This window comes from Podarcis tiliguerta (assembly GCF_965153285.1).
Source record: "Podarcis tiliguerta genome assembly, chromosome: 4".
Taxonomy (NCBI): domain Eukaryota; kingdom Metazoa; phylum Chordata; class Lepidosauria; order Squamata; family Lacertidae; genus Podarcis; species Podarcis tiliguerta.
Window position 1 is genome coordinate 96,637,643 of NC_139537.1, and position 13,919 is coordinate 96,651,561.

Sequence of the window (13,919 nt, forward strand, 5' to 3'; positions counted from 1 at the left end):
TGGGTTGTCAGCACCCGTGGCAAGGCAAGTAATTTGCGCCCCCCCCCCACTGCACTGTCCCTCCCCCAGATAGTCCCTCACTCTCTCTCCGCACCGCACCACACGCCTGGCACCCTCCCCTCCACAGTGGGCGGCGACCCGGCGGCTCGGATCGGATTCGCACAGCCAGCACTGCAGTGAGAGTGAGTGAGCGAGCCAGGGAGGGGCAGAGAGCTGCGAGTGCGAGCGCCCCCCCCCCAGATGTTGCGCCCGGTGCGGCCGGCCCCCCCTGCACCCCCCACGCTACGCCACTGCTTTAAAGTGTTGATTTGAAATTCCAGCCTCTTGAGTAATATTTTATTCATTTTTTATTGAACTTCTTTGATTTGCATTCAACATACAAATTAAAATAATAGAGGAGGATGCTCATGGTTTGTGAAATATACCATGTTTAGGATGATCTGAAGAGCCTTCTCAATGATTCAGATGCTAAGTGAAAAGCAATAACAAGATTTGTTTTACAAAACAGCCCTTGAGCATACACCACACTTCAATTTGATAAACACTAAAGTATTGCATTCTGTAGTGACACCATTCATGCAGGTATATAATGAGGGTTAAATATCACATTTCTCAGGCTGTCTTTATATATTCATCACCATGTCTGCCATTATATGCTTCAGAGTAATAGCTTTCAAAGCAGAAAATACTATTTTATTTTTCAAACATATCACTTTCAATTGCCTTTTAACATATGCTTACCAGACATTCCCATTTCCTGGTGACAGTCCCTGGATTTAAAAATCTGTCCCCGGACAAAATCTGTCCCCAGAATGTCCCCGGATTTATATTTTAAGTGCTGTACATTTATTAGTAGGGAATGAATGTTGTGTGATTGGTTCAACGGCACAAGACACATCATATGGGGACTTCCAGCGAAGCAAAATGGCGGGCGCCATGGCATTGAGCAGCTCCTGAAGCCAGCCAGAGCCAACTGCGCTACCAGGCTGGCTCCGGGCTGCTGAGACTGCCGCTGCCACCACCACTTGCGAGGGGGGACCAGGGACACCTGGCACGTCAACTGGGGGAACTGCTGACACCCCCCCCCTTGACCCAAATTGAGCCGGGTGTGAGAGCGCCCGGTTGATTGCCCAGCAGCGCTCCAGGGCCAGATAAACCCCAGAGCTGACGCAGGGAGACATTGGAGAGGAGGAGGAGAAGGAAGAGAGAGAAAGAGGAAGGAGCAAAAAGAGGGGAGCCCCAACCTTGCCATGCCACTGCCACCGCTGCCACTGAGGAGGAGAGGTAGGAGAGCACTGGGAAGGCATGGACACGTGGCTGAGCCCAGGCCCGACCCGAACCTACTCCATGGCAGCTAGTGCTCCAAGAGAGCAGGCCGGGGCTCAGAGGAAGGCCACGCGACAGATGAGACCACAGAAGAGAAGGTATTACTTATTATTTTTTTAAAAAAATAACTTTTTTTAATAACTTCTTTTTTCATATTTTTTTTTTAAAGGTGACCCCAGATTCTTTGAAAAATATCTGGTAACTTTCTTTTAACCTGTCCTGTGCTGGGAAAAATGGTTTCCTGCCCCTGCCTTCATTAAGAAGGTGGAGAGGCAGAAGTGAGGTTCTGGTTTGGATCTGCACTGGTGCCCACTAGTTTCACAATGTTCTCTCTATGTTTGTCCGCAAAAGAAAATAATAATCTAGAAAAGCATTAGGAAGAACGCCGGATGGATTGTAATGCTGTGTTTGCACCATGCAGTTGCCTTCCTCCTCCCCAAATGAGCACCATCACCGCCGCCCCCCCCGAGAAGTTAGCATCTCCACCATAACATGCCACCGACCACTAGTGTCACTGGGCTCTAAGCTATGCAGGATTGTAGTAAGCTCACCTTGCTCCCAGGTGTTTTGAAATCAAGAACTGTTACAGACTTCAGTTGCCAAAATCTGCTTCACATAAGGAACTAATGGTAAACCCATAGTAGAGTGAAGTGAAACCTATGCATGGCGAGTTGGGGGTGTTAAAATGTTTTCAAATTTTTTAAAGCAAGGACTTGAGGATGAGAGTCTGTTAACCTTTGCTTTTTTCAAAATGATCCTTCATTGCTAGTCATTGCTTCTTAGGTAGTTTCTAATATGTTGCTTTCATCACTCTTCTCTCGCTTTATTCTGCCTCCATTTTTTATAAAAAGCCTTTTAGCAGAGACAAAAAGCTAATAGCCACTTACAAAGTCCATCAGCTGCTGAAGTGTCTTCTTAATAATAGCTTTAAAATTGTTAGTATTTCTCGCCTCATTTGGGGGGGGGGGGTTGCCTTTTCCATTTTTTTTTTTCTGGGGCATTGCTCCTAAAAAATTTTTTTATATACAATTGTAGGGAAAGGCTTTACTTCAAAACATCAAAATCAGTATATTTATTTTAAAAGTGAAGCCTCAGCTTTCCTTCCTTCAACTGGTGGCAATAATAATTGAAACAGCGATTCATTTTTCCTTGTAGAAATGATGGGTGTGAATTGGGCCAATCAGCTCATCTTGCACAAATCTTTGCTGTTTCTTCTTCTTTTCTGTGTAATCTGAAACACAATTATACTTAGTTCAAATGCAACTAAATGTAACTTTAAAGTTGTGAAATGCCAAGGTAGGAAGGAATCACCTTTAACATTCAATTAATTACTTTTCTTTCCAATAGCTACAAACTATTTATTTAGTTTTCTTCCCACTCAATCTCAAGGGTTGAGCATGGATTACGTTCTGAGTTTCAAGCTTTATTTAATTGAATCAGTGCATTAATTGAAGCTCAGCTGATCCTCACTGGTGCCAAGGAACTCATCTCACTCATTAGGTTACATCTGATTGAAATTGCAATGTAATGCAAAGATTTCACTGTTTTATTTCATTACAGCTTGTTATAACTAGGTTGAAGCCTGCCACCTAAGGAAGTTTTTCTTTTCTTGACTTCTAGTCACTGGTTATGTCAGTCACTAGATATTGAAGAATTTTCGGCAGGGACAGGCGAGGAGTGAGTAGCAAGGACAGGAGAACATTGAGGTTTCAGCAGACGGCAAGAATCTAAATACCTTTTAAATCAATCAATCCATTTTTTATCCATCCCTTCCTGCCAAAGAAGCTCCAGTCAATGAACAACAAAGCAACAAAACAGTACTAAAAAAAAACTAATTAAAACATTAAAAACCTGTCTCACCTTTAATAAATAGAAGGCAGTCAAGGGTTTTCCGCTCCACCACCATTTAAGAAGTCTTGCTGCCCTATCAAGTAGCGGCTTGGCTGCCCAGAATGGCCTGTTGGCATCACAGACATTCAGTTAAGCGGTTAAGCTTACCACAGGAAGCAACAGTGGTGTTTACTTGGCAAACAGAAACACAGATGCTATAATCCACACTATTTACAGTTGCTACAAGGGTTTACTCTCTGAGCCCAGAGAGGGTTCTAGTTTACAAAGTCCTTCCTTAGTCCACACAGCAAGTGCAAAGCCCAGTGGCTAAGTTCTGCAGCTGCCTTGGCTCTCTGAGTCCAGAAGTCTTGCAAGTTGTCCAGCATCCCTCAGACAAGCTCTTCACAAAGTATTCCATGCTTTCACAGGATCATTCCATCAGTCTCCCATCTCCAACAGATTCTCCTGTGCTCCCCGACTATGAATGCTATAACTGGAGTTCTTTTCTACCCAGTGGTACATGCAGGTTTGCCCAGCAACACAGATAAGACAACCACAAAATGCTTGCAGCTGCACGGGGGGGGGGGGGGGGAGCGACGACATTTCTGCCAACTCATTCCGAATTAATTATTTTTCTCAATTTTCATTTTCTTTTTTCCGCAAGAAAAACAGAGTTTATAAATATATATATATGTAACATAAACTATTTGTATATACAATATTATGTCATTTGTATCTGAGAAACTCATAACAGTCCTATAGCTCATTCTCCCTGAATATCTCACCTAAAACAGCTCACCTTTGTTTTGGAACAATGGGGAATTAAACAAGCTCTTTCTCCATACTTCCTGTTCTCCTCTCTCTCTCTCTCTCTATATATATATTCTGTTTTACAATTTTAAATACTCATTTTACATCGTTAAGATATCAGTGACTTCCCTTCTTCTCTTTCCGTGGTTCATTTTACATATCATAAATCCCTGCATATTTTACAAAAGCTATACCATTCAGTATTCCATACTGAATCCATCAAAACTTATTTATACTGTTGAATTTATCTTAATGCTGCCAGCGTTTTCAGCTGTACACAATTATTTCCCATATATTCAATAAACATTTTCCTTTTTAAAATAATTTATATTAAGTTTTTGAAAAAAATTATACATGTAAAACAAAACCATGTCGAACATTAAAATACAGAGTTCTTTCAAACCCTTAGACCTCCTTCCCTCCCTTCATGGGTTCCATCTTTAAGATTAAATTTACTGCATCTTTTACCCTTGTCTAATATGTAACCATAATTACCATTTTAAATTTCACATTCTAAGTTTCTTTACATCCCTGCCAAAGATTTTAACTGTTTACTGTGGTCTTTTAAATAAATTACAAATTTACTCCAGTCTTTAGAAATGTCAGTTTTGTCATTTCCGCATACTCCATCAGTTTCACCTGTCATTCTTATTTTGCTGGTACTTCTCCTTCTTTTCATCTCGCTGCCGTCGTTGCATACATAAAAAGTTTTTTATCTTCTCTTGGGAACTCTTCACCTATTACACCTAGTAAAAAGGCTTCTGGTTTTTTGACAAATGTATTTTTAAATATTTTCTTTAACTCATTATATATCATTTCTCAGAAAGCTTTTACCAAGGTACATGTCCACCACATATGACAGAAAGTGCCCTCTTTCTCTTTACATTTCCAACACATTTTAGAATTTGTTTTGTACATTTTAGCAATTTTCCCAATCTTCTTTAAACATATGTTCTTGTTGTCTTATTCTATATGTTAAGAATGCAAGTTGTTCATATTCTATCAACTTAAGTTGCCATTCTTCTTTGTTTGGGACCTCGCTCGTTTTCCATCTTTGGGCTAACAAAACACGGACCGCAGTAGTAGCATACATAAATAACCTTTTCTGACACCTGGGAATTTCAGTCTGAATTATCCCCAACAGAAAGGACTCTATTTTGGGAGGGAAAGTACATTTAAACATTTTTTTTCAATTCATTATGGATCATTTTCCAATACTCTTTTACCCTTTTACAAGTCCACCACATATGAATGAATGTTGCCTCCACCTCTTTGCATCTACAACACTTACCTGATTCAGTCTTATACATCTTAGCAAGCCTACTCGGAGTTAAATGCCACATGTGAATCATTTTCAAGTAGTTCTCCTTCAAAGAATAACATGCTGTAAACTTCAAGTCACTTTTCCAGAGTTTTCCCCAGAGGTTAAAATCTATATTGTGTCCTATATCTACTGCCCACCTTTTGTTTCCCAGTCTAGTAACAGATTATACATTTTAGACAAAAGTTTCTCTTTGTTTTGTAGAAGTTCTTTTTTGAATTGTGAGCTTTGGTCCAAAAACCCATTTTTTCCCTATCTAATTTAAACATTTCGTGTAACTTATGATATTGTAACCAGTCCGTAACATGGCTCCTTACATTTTCCATTGATTTCAGTTTGTGTCCCACAGCAATTCCCTGTAAGCTGCCCACTGTTTGTCCATATTAACTCTCTTAATAGTAATAGCCTCGACAAGAGATAGCCATAAAGGTGTTTTCCTTTCCAGCTTTTCTTAATATGGGCTGGTAACTGTTCCTGCACTGGCTGTTCCATGACATTGGCAAAGCTATGTCTTGAATCAGTAGCAAAGCTTTTTAGTATTGATTGACCTTGACCTCAGTTTTTATGGGTACTGGCTGACAAACCAATCTGCAGATCAGATCAAAACTACACCCATATGAAAACTTAATATAGCTCCAAAATAAACCCCTTCATCACCTGCTATGAGCATCCATCATGACAGTGTGTAGACTTGGTCCAACTGTTAGCTATATCAGACTTTGCCAAGCTTACACTGTTTGTGACATCATGAATGATATCAGGATGTTATGTTTGCATTCAACTAAGCTGTTTCCATGCCAACAGCAGTTGCCAATAAACTGCTGCAAGGAGGTAGCCATCAGCCTGACAACTAGTTCAAGGTTTAATTTTGTTTTCATAACCTAAGCTTGAAGAGTGGTTACGTGTATATATATAACTTGAAAGCTGGCTTCTAGTACTTAAAATCAAAACACAATGATCCGGTGAAACAAGGTGATCCAAAGAAAGGCGTGGTCTCACTTGCTGTGAGTAGGCTCAAATGTGATCCAGTTTCACAAACAGAATCTATCGTAGTAATAGTGTTTATATTCATGATAGCTCCTTGACTATACATCCTGTTCTGAAGATTTATTAATTATTTTTTTACTCATACCGGTTCTTTGTTTTAAGTGAACGTCCCTATAATATGAAAGCCCATGGATCATAATAATATTTTTGACGTGGTTTATTCTTGCATTTCACTGCATGGTTTAATGCACTTGCTTTGATGGGAAAATTTGGCTTAACACTTTGTCAATATTCTAACTCATCTGAAACCAAGGTTATTCTAGGACCAAAATACCTGGGATTAAAGAGGAGGGTTCATGTGCTTATAGACTGACACGTTCTCTAAAAAGCACAGTAATTACAAATTAAGTTCCCCCGGCTTAACAGAAGCAGAAAAATAGATTATGCAGACTCACATATTGTGCTTGCTTATAACTTAGCTCCAGTACATCCCCATGTTTTATTGGTCTTTCAGTCCCAGTTCTTTCACTGAAGATTAGGATCCCGTGAGGGCAGTAGCTAATGAGCTGCATAATGGTCCCCTGCTTTCTCTTTATGTTGGATAACATAGAATAGTGATGTCCTTGTGATGATGAGTGGTATGGGGTGGGGAGTGCTTGATGAATTGAAGGTGTATGGAGCCAAGAGAGGGTTGTCGCACTCAGGTCCTGTTCACAGGCTTCCCATAGGCATCTGGTTGATCCCTGTGAGAACAGTTTGCTGGACTAGATGGGCCTTCAGACTGATCCAGCATAGCTCTTCTTATGTTCTCTGAGAGTCACAAACGTTGGAGAAAATAATAATTTCATAAAACTGTGTTTTCATTATTCCATTTTCTCTTGAGTCTGTGACCTAGATAAACTAAAAGGGCCTGCACCTGCCTTTTACAGTACAGAATGAGCTGCTTTTAGGTACTGTACATAGTGAATGTCTAATCCAGAACACTGAGAAAAATAAACTGTTAGACTCTATGATGGCCATTGTAAGCATGAAAAGAGAATCAGCTAGACATGGCAATTGTGATTATTCTTGAATCGTTTTGTAGACAGATGAAAGAGGACATTGGGGGGACATGTAATGAACAGGAAAATTAGTCAAAGTCTTAATAAAGAAAGACCCTGAAAAATGGTTATATGTAGTCACATGATATTATGATGAGGGCTGATCTGAAGAGCCAAATGATTTTGATTGGTTCAGGATGATGACATTGGGTTTCAAGTATTGTTTGTTGTGATCCTTTGATTGGTGAATAGAAATGGCATGTGTATTCTGGAAATGTATTTTTTAAAATTGCTTTGTATGTGGTTCTTTGCAGCCTCCTCCTTATTTTTTGAGGCTGTCCCTGTGCACATTTGCATTTCAATAAAGACCTATCTTTTCACTTGGAGCTTGCATCCTTTTCTTCTGGGTTTCTGTGAGTGTACGCTCCAGTCTGGAAACCCCCTTTTTAAATTTCTCCAACGCAAGTCAGGGGGCATATAGTAATAGAACTAGTCCATACTTTGAGAAAACATACTTAGGCTATAAATATTCACAGATAATAGAAACTAATCATTCAGGAAAGATTTTAAAGTCTTGGTTTAAGAGTCATATATGTTGCTATTACTCAGTAAATGTGGCATCTTTTCTAGGGTTGGAAAAGACTACTGTACAATCTTTGCCTCAAAAGCAAAACAATATCCAAACTTTCAGTGGTGTGGAGGATCAAAGGAATTGGACCACGTTGCGGTTTATTTCTGCCTAGAACTTGACTTCTGCAACTTGATCTTGCAGAAGGCTGGTTACTGAATATCAACAGATGCTACATGGCAGATCTGAGCATATTGGTGCATTTTGGGCATCCCATGCTGTACCTGCACTGTACAACATCTAGACAACAGTTCTCAATATAGCATTAAAAGCATTGACAAAAGCTGTAGCTATGGTTGCTTCAATAATGTTTGTATAGGTGGCCCAGTTCTTCAGGGGTTGAGTTGTATAAGCTTCATCTGCTGCTTTGTGTATATAATTAGGCTATATTGATGCCTATTTGTCCAGCCCTCAGTGGCTTTAAATCTCTGTAGTCTTCTCTACCATCTATCCTTTTACAGTGTTTTTCTCTTTTCTTCAAACTGCCTACTGTCCCATTGTCAAGCTTATCTTTTATTTCCCAGCTACATTCGTAATCATTGAAGTATCATCAGCGGTGTATTTCCTTCCAAATCTACATTTAAACTTTGTTTAAACTGAGCATGCTGTGCCTTAAATTCCAGTTCTAAATGCCCTATCCAGGTATTAAAGCTGCATTGAGGTGTTTTGTACTTAGATAATTGATAGCTTAAGTTCCTGGCTGCCTTCATACATGCTGTTTCTATGGGTTCATTTCAAGGTAAGGCCTCGTCAGTGCGAGTAATTCTAGGTTTGTTAGCTGAAAGCAAAACTGAATGTAATTCATCTTTTATTGTTGTGCGGTGTATTTTTATCTTCCTCCTCCAAAACGATTCACACAGTTCCAGGTATTTCAATTCAACTGAGAACTGTATGTAGTTGTTTAGGAGGGTGCCGTGGGGTCTCTCTGTTTTCTTAAGTCTCCTGGGTCACCTTAGTAAAATGGAACACAAGGCAAACAGTTTGAATAGCAGTAGCAATTTCCCTAATTAAAGAAATAGCTAGAGTTGTCATATCCACGTGCCGTAGCTGTATGAAATGAGCTGGAAAGCATTAATTCTTTTACAAATTGGCTGACTAAAGTCAGGCTGTTTTGTTGCATTAGACGATACATCACCATATTCATAGCCTACACATGGCAACCATTTAGATTTGGCTTTTATGGAAGCTAAGCATTACTCACTGCCTTTGCTAAATAATTGATGCCCAAGATGTCGATCTGCCTAGCAATTTAATTCAGCAAGGTTTCCAACTCTAAATAAAAAAAAAAGGTGAGTCAGGCCAGTTCAAAGACTTGGTTCAGATTCAAAGTTCTGTGAATGGAGGAGAACAGTTTATAGCACTGTTTTAGAGATTCTTAAGAGCTTGCACAAGAGGACAGACATCACTATAACAGGTAGATTTTGCAGCATTTCTCATTGTTTCAATTGCATAGGTTCTTGTGAGAATGGAATAAAATCCTTGTAGAGTTTAGTTGTACTTGCACTGTGCTGTAATGCACGAAGTAAAACAGCCCTTCCATTTGTGGAAAAAGACATTTTCTGCACCTTTTGCTTTCATTACATAGTATGTGCCTCCTTGCTACCAGGGAATTGATGGCAGCCCACAAGGGGCCGCAACCGCCGGCCACCCAATGCAGCCACTTTCCACACCTGAGTTTTACAGCATCACACTTCTTCTGCCCCAATCTGACATAAAAGTTGTCATGCGACTTAACTTACTTGTGTTTTCTTATCAATACTCTGAATTCAACTTTTACCAAATGGTAACCATACACCAAGAGTTTGTGGTAGGTGGTTAAGAGGGGCTGGCCTGTTGGTGAACGCATTTTCTGGGACCCCTGGCCCCCATGTGGATGCTTTTTAGGCTCCAGCAATGACCCTTTATATCTCCCCAGACTTTTACCCTCACATATATATTTTTAACTCTCTGCTGAATACCGCCTCTTACCACTGAAAATGGCATTACTACATTTATTAGTTGTTGGAATTTGCTCTGGAAATTATGAGTTGAATAATATATTTCAAATAAAATAAATACCGGTATTCACCATTGACAACATTGCATAATTTGGCTTGACAACCTAACTAATGACTAATTTGATTTAATGACTTCCTAATGTGGAACAAAGGGGGAACATGGCGTGGCTTTTCCATGGCAGTTCAGCTGTTCTATAAAGCACCGTTCTGTCCACTGAAGACTTTCAAAATGATTTGCTCATGCCTAGTATTCCATATATATTGTAGTACATATTCAACAATATTTTTCACAACATTGTATGATTTCTGTATGCGTCCTACTGGGGGGGGGGGGTGAGGAGGGAAATACTAACAGAAGAGGGGGAAATGAGGCACTTTTGTGAGGGCAGCAAATAAAGGTCACTGTAACTTCACATAAACAAGGCTTTTAAACCAGCAGCTTCTCACATACTTTGATTATTTTTTAACTGCAAATTTTATTAATATTGTTCAAGAGAAGGCACTGCAATTCTGATTTATGTGACAGAAGACGGGGAGCAATCTTTTTCAGTAGCTTTAGCTTTGACATGCACTTATCTGCATGGTAAGCCTTAATAAATCCTGAGTGCCTAGTTGTTTATATCAAGCATTGTTTCCCGAACTAAAGTAAATAACACAAATGGTCTCCAATAGATTGACTGCCCACAGAGGAATCTAACCTTTAAGATGATGTGTGGGGGGAAAGTGGTCATTTGGCAGGAAAAATTCCCTGCAGACGAAAGATGCCAGTATTAGCAAATGAATCCAAATGTTCAACAGATGGTAAACTGAATAGGGTACAGCTGGAATTTTAGTTCTTGTCTGGGGGAGGTGGGAACATAGAGGCAAAAATGCAAAGGAGGAATAATAACAAAGTTATCTTGAAACAATGGTGAAACAAGGTCACACTAAATCATATTAATAAGGAAGGTAACAGTACTCCACTGGATTAATTTGGTTTTCAAATTATGGTATGACCTTTGGGCATCACGTATGGCATTCTAACACAAGGCAATTCTTTCTTACAAGTTAGATTTCTCTCCAGTAAATTGTCTCAAAATTATGTTTGCATGAATATGTATTTTATATTCCTACATGCATACAAAACCCCAGATAGCAAAACATATACAAGCAGTTACATTGGTTTGCCCTTTGAATCTGGAGCATGTAATATTAAATTTACCCTTGTTTTCAACTTAGGATTTACTAAATGATTTTAAATACATCAACAAGAAATATCAACATGGAATTTTAAATGGAGCAGGAAAATGTTAATCACTAAAAATATATGCCACCAGCCCACTTTTTCTTACTATTGCTCTCTACTGCTTAATGTCACATCCTTCATTGGTGGGAACCAGTTTTCAGTAAATATAAATTGTAATTAGTAGGCACATTACTTTGTTATTTTAATTGGGATTGAAACATAGTGTCCAAGATGCTCCTTCATTTCCTTTTAACAATGACTTGTTTCTTGTAAATTATATGTTTTTGAGTGGTTTTTTGGGGTTGTTTTTTTTACAATTCCTTTAGTAGATCAGAGATTTTGTAATTTAATGCTATTTAAATATGATGTATTTCCTGTATTTTTCCTGCTGAAGGTTTTCACTCTCTTCAAACAGGAACAACTTGCAGCAAGTACAGGTACAGGAAACAAACAAACAATATGTTGTGCCTTTAAAAGCTGTGTAGCTAATGCAAATTAAACAAGGCAAGCCTTTTCTAGTATGAAAATACTAGAATACTATAAGGAATACTATATGGAATACTAGAATACTATATGGAAAGCTTCACCAGTTGGCATTATGTCTGTCAGACATCTTATTACCTCTGTGAGGTCCCTGATTTACCTTTGGACCTTATACCTTAGCACAGCAGCTTGTAACGTTCTGATTGCTGGGGGTGGGAATGCTAGTTTGTTTTGCAATAGGACAAACTTGAACTAGTTCCTTTTTGGACAGGATGAAACTAGTTCTTTTTTAAAATGAACTTTCCCGACACATGGTCAACTGAAGCTTCTTTGATTTACAGCTCTAACTTTAATTACACCTAGTGAATACTATCCATTTCAGTGCAAGCCCCTTTCAGTAACTGTTTTCAGAATCTGAAGAAGCCTGAGATTGCATGGTCTCAGTGCAGGGCAGCAGATAGCATCATTGGAGGCAGTGCAGGGGGGGGGGAGAGAGCAGGCAGGGGCGCGGCTGGTGTGCGTCCCATGGGCGGGGCGTGCCACCTGCAGGGGCTGGGTGCCCGGCGCGGGCAGGGGATGCAGCCACAATGGCACCCTGGGGATTGCGCTGCCGGGTGCGATACGCTCCCCCCACACTCCTCTTTCTCCGCCAGTGATTGGAGGGAAGCAGCTTGCAAAGCAAGGCCCCATATTCTGAATGATGGCAGGTGCACTTATGCAATCAAGAAAGAGGAGGAAGGAAGTTCACTGCTCTCTGTGCCAACTCCTCAAATTGGGGGGGGGGGGGGTGCCATAACTTAGTTCTTCAGCAATCCTGGTTCCAGTCTGCTTTGTTGCTTCATTTCTAAAAACTCAGCTCCCCATTGTTAGGAAAATGCCAGGGAACTGTGTCTTTCCCTCCAAAACAGCCCTCGGGATGATTCATCACTCTTCTGTCCCGAGTTGCTACTGCGACATATATCTGAAGATATATGCACACACAAACATAGCCGAGTTCAAAGCAGAAGCTGGACTTGAGGTGTAGAATACTAAGCTAATTTATTATGTACAAGATCAAGTGTTACAGAACAAAGAAATCATGGCTCTTCTCTCCTTCTCGTCCGAGAGAGAACAGAAAATGCAAAAGCATAACATAACAGAACAGTCTAACTCAACTTATGTTCTCATGACTCCAACAGTGTGGAATGTCAACACAGACATGTGATGAGAACAATCACACATCAGCAGTGGGAAGGAATGAAATCCCAACACCCATACGTACTTGCTTATACTCCTTCTGTAGCTCTGATTGTTCAACACCACTTTCTCTGCCCCACTGAAAACTCTTAAATACCCCATCATGGCCATGACAGCCTTCTTTAAAACAATCCTTGGTAAGAACTGAAAACAGAAAGACATGCTGAAGCTTTAAAAAAAATTCAGCATTTGCGTGCTGAGGTCCCCCAAAACACCCTTCCCCAATAACTCACACATCACACATGATTTTTGTTTAAGGTTTTTGGCATAATTTTGGCCACAACTTTATTAAAATACAAATTGTGAGTGGTTGCTTAGGCATTGGTTATGACTATCTGTCCCCCCCCCCCCCCGCCTGGGGACAGCACTGACTCCCGGATTCCAGCGGAAGCCAGTGTGGAGGAACAAGATCAGGGATAACTGGAGCTGCGGCACAGACCCTCAGCTTCTCCCCGCATGCTCCTAGGGGCTTACACGGCCCAAACCCGATTCCAGGGGTTTGAACGAAAGAGTGGTAAGCCCCTGAATTCCTTTAACGGAATTCCCGTGTAGCAGCAGCATTGGAGGGGCAGGCACAGCCAATCCATACCCCTCCACCAACCAATTTAAACCAATGCCTAACCACCAACCTTACAAGTTGTGACGATTTGCTATGCAGTAGGCAAAACCCAAAAGGCACGCACTAATCAGCCAATCGGGAAAATTCCTACCAGGCCCCCGCATCAATGCGAGCGACCCCTAGACAGGCAATAGCAAGGTCAAAGCGAAAGCCCAAACAAGGGAGGGCGGGCGGGTGATCCGATGTCCGCAGCGAAAGAGAAAGTAGCTAGCTGCGGACCCTGCTTAAATACCTTCTGATCCCACCCCTAAATTGGCAACATCAAATTTGCCCCAGCAACAGCATTCATTCACAGGCCCATTAATACCAACCTGCCTGTTTACCACAGGGTGTTTTGGCCGTCCCCATCCGCAACATGTGCTCTCCTTTATTGAGAACACGCTTTCTCGGTGAGGAAAAAGTTGCATCCTCTTTTTC

The 13,919-nt window shown here is 40.6% G+C and overlaps 2 long non-coding RNA genes across 3 annotated transcripts; one reads left to right on the plus strand and one right to left on the minus strand.

The window, feature by feature from the left end:
* Positions 1-374: 374 nt before the first annotated feature.
* On the minus strand, positions 375-6,028 carry LOC310675390. 2 transcript variants are annotated; one of them, XR_014510092.1, is made up of 4 exons: positions 5,945-6,028; positions 5,258-5,333; positions 3,187-3,283; positions 375-2,332 (listed from the first exon to the last, which is right to left on the minus strand). It is a non-coding gene; the product is annotated as an uncharacterized lncRNA (long non-coding RNA). The 2 variants fall into 2 exon arrangements; XR_014510093.1 differs by lacking the exon at positions 3,187-3,283 and having other exon boundaries at positions 5,945-6,026.
* Positions 6,029-6,075: 47 nt separating this feature from the next.
* LOC310675395 lies at positions 6,076-8,225 on the plus strand. The gene is made up of 2 exons (XR_014510102.1): positions 6,076-6,259; positions 7,945-8,225. It is a non-coding gene; the product is annotated as an uncharacterized lncRNA (long non-coding RNA).
* The last annotated feature ends 5,694 nt before the right edge of the window (positions 8,226-13,919 follow it).